The following is a 7,640-nucleotide window of genomic DNA, read 5'->3' as shown; positions in this document are numbered from 1 at the left end:
TTCAGCACTCACATACTTCGCAGCTTTAAAACATCCCAATGCTTTGTTTTTCTGTAATAGTGCTGACCAAAATGGGTCTCTAAAAACAGGGAAGCACTGATACATAATGCATTGTTGAGAAAAATGTAAATGGGAACAATCCTTTTGAAGGGAATTTGGCCATAATGAAATAAAACCACCAATGAGTAAACATAATCAACAAAAGTGATAGGGGTGCGTGGGGGTAAAACACAATGGAATATAAACAGAAACAAAGGACCTAACTATATTTCATATGAATAGTCTAATGATGGGGATTAATAAACAAAAAATAAACACAATTAATGTAAGAATAATTTGAACACTTTAGGTTGACTAATAATCCCAGGATAAAGACAAAAAAAGACAGAAATGTTATGACTAAGCTAATAGGGTTTTCTTTTTTCTTGTTACACAGTAGTGTGTGTTAAACAACTATGAAACTATGGGTAGTGATTGAACAAATAAGAAAATATATAAATATAGATAATGGGAGTCAGATTTCTTTAAAGAAAATGTTATGCTGGATTGAACTCTATGAATATTTGGTTGGGCCTGAAGGTATTAGTTTGTTTCTATATATAATTATACATTGTGTTATAATTATATTATTATTATATGTATACTATTCATTTTCATACATATATATATATATACACAAATGTATATACATACATTTAATGATGGAATTATATGATTAACTTACTGCTTTTGATCACTGTACTGTGGCTATACAGGAGGATGTCCTTTCTTAAAAGAAAATAGGCATTCTCTTATGGAGGAGTAAAGGGACAACTTATTCAAATGTCTTCTACTTCATAGAAGAAATTCAAGACATATGCTAAGTATACAGTTCATATGTTATTTAATCACCTGTGAGGCATGTTGTCCATTAAAAAAATAAATAGAGCATATATGTATGCTTAGTATCAGGCTTCCCCTACTCTTTTGTATCACTTCTGGCTATGTGTATAAATTGATTTAAAAATTATGTAACTCGGCATTTAATTTGCTCTCTAAATCCTTTTTGTTCCTGAGTTCTAGAAAAGGTGGCCTGGTAGCATATGTGGATGTTCCCACTGCCTCAAAGCAATTTCTTACATGGCAATCTTGGTCCAAATGGTCAACTTGAGTGAAAAAAGAGGAAGCACATGTGACATAGACAAGTATTTAATAAAAACTATATAGGTGCCACATGCAGCACTAAATCTCTGTAATGTTTTAAGAATGTGAAAAAAAGAATACACAATAATAATCACAATATATCCTGAAATGGGAGGTGAATATTCATTCTGAAAGAAGCCACAATTACCAAACTTTTTATAAACTCTTTATTGCTCAAAATCTTTAGCTGCAAAGATAGAAACCATATTTAAACTGGCTTATGCAAAAAAGGAAGTTTTGATTCATGTAATGAGAAAACCTCCTGCTGATATTTATTCATCGTCATCTTGCATCAAAGACCTTCAATAATTGAATCAGTTCACCTTTCTTCCTCTTCATTCTATTCACCCCTCTTTTATTTATTTTCTATTTATTTATTTTTAAATGAAAAATAGAATTTTTAAAATTCATGTGTCATTCATACTCTTATGGAAGTTTCACAAGAAAAGCAATGTGGCTATTACATTCACACCTATTATTGAGTAGCCCCAACACCCCATTGTAGTCACTATCCATCAGTGTAGTAAAATGCCACAAAGTCATTATTTGTCTTCTCTGAGATACACTGTCTTCCCTGTGACTCCCCCCCACACCGTGTGCACCAATCATGATACCCCACAATCCTCTTCTCCCACTCTCCCCACCTGCCCTTCCCCACGCCTCACCTTTGGTAACCACTAGTCCCTTCTTGGAGTTTGTGAGTCCACCGCTATTTTGTTCTTTCAGTCCTGCTTCGTAGTTATACTCCACAAATGAGGGAAGTCAGTTGGTATTTGTCTTTCTCTGTCTGGCTTATTTCACTGAGCATAATACTCTCTAGCTCCACCCATGTTATTGAAAATGGTAGAATTTGTTTTGTTCTTGTGGATGAATAATATTCCATTGTGTATATGTACCACATCTTCTTTATCCATTCATCTACTGATGGACACTTAGGTTGCTTCCATTTCTTGGCTATTGTACAAAGTGCTGTGATAAACATAGGGGTGCATATGTCTTTTTGAATCTGAGAAGTTGTTTTCTTTGGGTAAATTCCTAGGAGTGGAGATCCCAGGTCAAATGGTATTTCTATTTTGAGTTTTTTGAGGAAACTACATATTGCTTTCCACTATGGTTGAACTAGTTTGCATTCCCACCAACAGTGTACGAGGGTTCCCCTTTCTCTGCCCCCTCGCCAGCATTTGTTGTTCTTAGTCTTTCTATGTTGGCCATCCTAACTGGTGTGAGGTGATATCTCATTGTGGTCTTAATTTGGATTTCCCTGATAATTAGTGCTATGGAGCATCTTTTCATGTGCCTGTTGGCCATCTGAATTTCTTCTTTGGATAAGGGTCTGTTCATATCCTCTGCCCATTTTTTAATAGGGTTGCTTGCTTTTTGGGTGTTGAGGTGTGTGAGTTCTTTATATATTTTGGATGTTAACCCCTTGTCAGATATGTCATTTACAAATATATTTGCCCATACTGTAGGACGCCTTTTCGTTCTGCTGATGGTGTCCTTTGCTGCAGAGAAGTTTTTAATTTGATATAGCCCCATTTGTTGATTTTTGCTTTTGTTTTTCTTCTCCATGGAGATGCACTCAGGAAAAAGTTGTTAATGTTTATATTCAAGATATTTTTGCCTAATTTCTTCTAAGAATTTTATGGTTTCATGACTTACATTTAGATCCTAATCCATTCTGAGTTTACTTTTGTATATGGGGTAATTCAGTTTCATTCTCTGACATATAGCTGTCCAGTTTTGACAACAGCAGTTGTTGAAGAGGCTGTCATTTCCCCATTTCATGTCCATGGCTCCTTTATCGTGTATTAATTGACCATGTATGACTTGATTTATATCTGGGCTCTCTAGTCTGTTCCATTGGTCTATGGGTCTGTTCTTGTGCCAGTACCAAATTGTCTTGATTACTGTGGCTTTGTAGTAGAGCTTGAAGTTGGGAAGCAAGATCCTCCCAGCTTTATCCTTTCTTCTCAGGATTGCTTTGGCTATTTGGGGTCTTTTGTGGTTCCATATGAATTTTAGAACTATTTGCTCTAGTTCATTGAAGAATGCTGTTGGTATTTTCACAGGGATTGCACTGAATCTGTAGATTGTTTTAGGCAGGATGGCCATTTTGACAATGTTAATTCTTGTTATTCATGAGCATGGGTTATGTTTTCATTTATTGGTATCTTCTTTCTCTTAAGAGTGTCTTGTAGTTTTCTGAGTAGAGGTTTTTCACTTTCTTGATTAGGTTTATTCCTAGGTATTTTATTCTTTTTGATGCAATTGTGAATGGAATTGTTTTCCTGATTTCTCTTTTTGCTAGTGCGTTAGTGTATAGGAATGCAATAGATTTCTGTGTATTAATTTTGTATCCCGCAACTTTGCTGAATTCAGATATCAGACCTAGTAGTTTTGGAGTGGATTCTTTAGGGCATTTTACGTACAATATCATGTCATCTGCAAACAGGGACTGTTTGACTTCTTCCTTGCCAATCTAGAATGCCTTTTATTTCTTTGTGTTGTCTGATTGCTGTGGCTGGGACCTCCAGATCTATGTTGCATAAAAGTGGGGAGAGTGTGCATCCTTGTCTTGTTCCCGATCTTATAGGAAAAGCTTTCACCTTCTTGCTGTTAAGTATGATGTTGGCTGTGGGTGTGTCATATATGGCCTTTATTATGTTGAGGTACTTGCCGTCTATACCCATTTTGTTGAGAGTTTTTATCATGAATGGATGTTGAATTTTGTCAATGCTTTTTCAGCAGCTATGGAGATGATCATGTGGTTTTGTACTTCTTTTTGTTGATGTAGTTGATGATATTGATGGATTTTCGAATGTTCTACCATCCTTGCATCCCTGGGATGAATCCTACTTGATCATGATGGATGATCTTTTTGATGTATTTTTGAATTTGGTTTGCTAATATTTTGGTGACTATTTTTGCATCTATGTTCATCAGGGATATTGCTGTGTAATTTTCTTTTTTTGTGGTGTCTTTGCCTGGTTTTGGTATTTGAGTGATGTTGGCCTCATAGAATGAGTTTGGGAGTATTCCCTCCCTTTAAGGAAGATGGCTATTAGGTCTTCACTAAATGTTTGATAAAATTCAGCAGTGAAACCCTCTGTTCTTGGTGTTTTCTTCTTAGGTAGTGTTTTGATTACCAATTCAGTGTCCTTGCTGGTAATTGGTCTATTCAGATTTTCTATTTCTTCCTGGGTCAGCCTTGGAAGGTTGTATTTTTCTAGAAAGTTGTTCATTTCTTCTAGGTTATCCAGTTTGTTAACATATATTTTTTCATAGTATTCTCTCATAATTCTTTGTATTTCTGTGGTGTCCATAGTGATTTTTCCTTTCTCAATTCTGATTATGTTTATGTGTGTTGGCTCTCTTTTTCTTGTTATTTGCCCCTCTTGTAGCTTCACTGTCAGATAACTCTCTCCACAGAATGGGCACTTATGCCCCTGGCAGCTCTAGAAGCACATATTTTTACCTCTGCTTATCCATTCTTTCAAGGGCATCTAGACAACTTTCATGTGTTCTAATTAAGTTAAACTTGCATCCTAGACCCACCACAAATCTTGAGCTTAATATGGCCCATCTCCAACCAGACCACATAGACATTAAATGGGGAAGGTTCCTTAGAAGAAACATTGGTGCCTCCTTACTACAGGGGGTAACTGCTCTGAGGCAAAGGGAGAAAAGGGTAATCCTCTTCTCAAAGCAGATTTATCTCACAGTGTGATCTTCAAATGGAAAGGAAGAGATATGTATATAGTGTTTCACTATGTGCCAGTTTCTTCATCAGGTGCTTTAAATAAAGGTCAGCTCAGATTTTTAAGTTGTCTGAGTTAACACACCTTATAAGAGGCAGAATAATACTTTGAACTAAGGCTGTTTGATTCTAATAGCTATAATTACATAACAATATTTATAATACATAGGGTTTATTGAATAGTATCGACAAGAACTGTGCCAATCATCTGACATTCATAGCCTCATTCCATGCTCAAAATCAGTCTCTGAGGCAGGGTCTGTTATCCCTATTTTATTCAGGATAAAACTGAGACACAAAGAAGTTAAATAGACCTTCCAAAAGATATATGGCTGAGAAGATGCCCCAGAGACATAATTCTGATTCCTAACACTCTCTTGCCCCTGTATTAACAAACACACTGTGTTATTCCTCTATGTAAAGGCATTAATGATACTAATTGAAGATAATTGTTTCACTGCTATAGTCCAGTTAATCAGAGACAAAGCTAGACAAGTCACCTCCCCAGAGATCCTAGACGGTAGAGTCTCCTACTGAACCTCCATAAAAACACACAATAAAAACAAATTCCTGGCTATGATGGGTCAATGGTGACTCATCTGCATTTTATTCACTTAAGTGTAATTCTCACAAAGCTTGACCACTCTGACCAGACTAGAGCTCATTCTCCAAAGGGCCCTGACCCAAACCCAAAGCCCTGATCAAAGGCCAAAGCTCCTGAGAATAGTTCTCAGATTTAACCCCAGAGGCTCTGTTTATGAGAGTCATCTTTTCTGAGGAATATAAAAAGGATACTCTAGGGAAGAACCAGGAAAATTTTTGCATGAAAATAAATCTTTAATAAGGATGACATTAAAGGATCATCTTATTTTAAAACTACACTAACTGATGAAGTAAGACATCAAAAGAATCAGTCTAGATGAGGAATAGATATTATCTTTAGATCCCTCTACTACTTGCTTATTCCTTCTAGTCAGGGCATTTTATAGGTTCTTTTGTAGAACTACTGACCGGTCCCCATTGACAAGTGCTGTCCACTGAAGATCCTCCAACTCCCCCACCGCCGCCCTCCATACTGCCCCTGCTTACATCCATGTCACTTCTCACTACTAAACTTTCTTAACCAGGTTGATTTCCTCACTTCTGCTTTCTGTTCTAAGACAGTAGGCTACAAATAACCTATTTTGTTGAACTTTCTAATTACACTTTCAGGACGGTAAATTTTAGCCAACTAGTCTATGCCAGTCTATTTTAATCTTAGGGTGGCCTGCCTTTCTTAGCATGGCACTGATCCCAGGAGAAAGTAAGGAGGCTCTGGTCCTGAAACAGAATGAGGCTAAGAATAAAGGATCAGAAAGTAGTAATGATTCTACTATAGTGAAGTAAATGGGCAAAAAATAGTAGGAAATCACTTAATATCACTCTTGTTTTATTCCTGTTTTAATTCTCGCTTTATTTGTGTACGACTATTTCAGATGCATGCACTGGTGATTTAACAACTTGAATAATGGGTAGTTATGTATATATATGATTTTTAAAAAATTAACCACTTTTCTAGGGACCCTGAACTTAAATAGCAATGAAAACATGCTGTGGACTGAGGAAATACGGGCCATGGATAAACAGTGGTTCCCAGATTAGCACCTAATAAAGATTGGTAAAGACAGGAGACTGTGTCAGTTTTGAAAAAAGATGAGGCTTATCCATCATTTGGAGGTAGATGATAGAGAATTTTAGGTAGGAGAGAGGGGGGAGGGGTAAAGTAGCATTTAAATAGACCAGTGCACTCTGAAAAAAGAAAAGCAACCTAGAACATGCACTCTGGGATATGAGAGGGGCTGCAAGCCCAGAACTAAAAAGCTGCTCACAGCATTTATGTCATGCTTTGCCTTTGGCAAAGTTCCTTTACATCCACTTTCCCATTTTACATTCAAAAAAGGATGAGGCAGGTATTAATATACTTAATTAACAAAATAATGTATACTGAAGTAAACAGCCTGAAGTCAAATGGCTTGTTCAAGGTCACAGAAGTAGGAACTGTGTATAGGAGTAAACTATGGACATAGGTGTCTAGCTTATGACTCGAAGCTTTATGTGTTAGAGAATAATTATCATTATATTGGATATTGTGTTATCCATTATGTTTTATAAACATTTAAAGATACTACCTTTTTGTACTCTAGGCTGATGAATGTTCAGGAGAGTTGAAATAACAGGTCAAGAACCTCAGAGAAGTTTCTACCTGAAGAGCTTGTTATCTGCAGAAAAAGAGTTCTTTTTCATCTAAGATGTAAAAGCTTGAAAAAAACTGATGTGGGAGGTAGCATAAAAAATATTTTGAGGGCCCAGATGACTTTGGACTAGAAATGAGAGTTTTTACTGCAAAATAACTAGATTACTTCTTACTTGGTCCAAATCTTGCAGTCTATAATTCAATTTCTGAACATATAGAATCAACCAAATTGAAAATGTAAATATTGCTTCTGCAAAAGACTCACCATCATATCTCCCTTCAGCTTTTAGTCTTTTTGTGATTGTTACCCTTTTTTGTGATAGTTTCAGAGTACCCTTACATCATTCAAAAGCATGCCCTTCTCTAGGCGGTCCACAACTTATGACTGATGGAGGTATGGGTAAAAAGGCCCCGCCATTTCAGCTCAACATGGTTAGTCTCTGACAATGATGGAACATTATGCTTCAG

General features: G+C 36.4%; 1 long non-coding RNA gene across 1 annotated transcript; it reads left to right on the top strand.

The window, feature by feature from the left end:
- Window positions 1-770: 770 nt before the first annotated feature.
- On the top strand, window positions 771-7,343 carry LOC130684909 (uncharacterized). The gene is made up of 3 exons (XR_008999264.1): window positions 771-863; window positions 3,977-4,096; window positions 7,123-7,343. It is a non-coding gene; the product is annotated as an uncharacterized LOC130684909 (long non-coding RNA).
- Window positions 7,344-7,640: the final 297 nt, after the last annotated feature.

This window comes from Manis pentadactyla, chromosome 9 (assembly GCF_030020395.1).
Source record: "Manis pentadactyla isolate mManPen7 chromosome 9, mManPen7.hap1, whole genome shotgun sequence".
Taxonomy (NCBI): Eukaryota; Metazoa; Chordata; class Mammalia; order Pholidota; family Manidae; genus Manis; species Manis pentadactyla.
The sequence above is the reverse complement of the archived record's forward strand: the minus strand, read 5'-3'. Positions and strand labels throughout refer to the sequence as shown.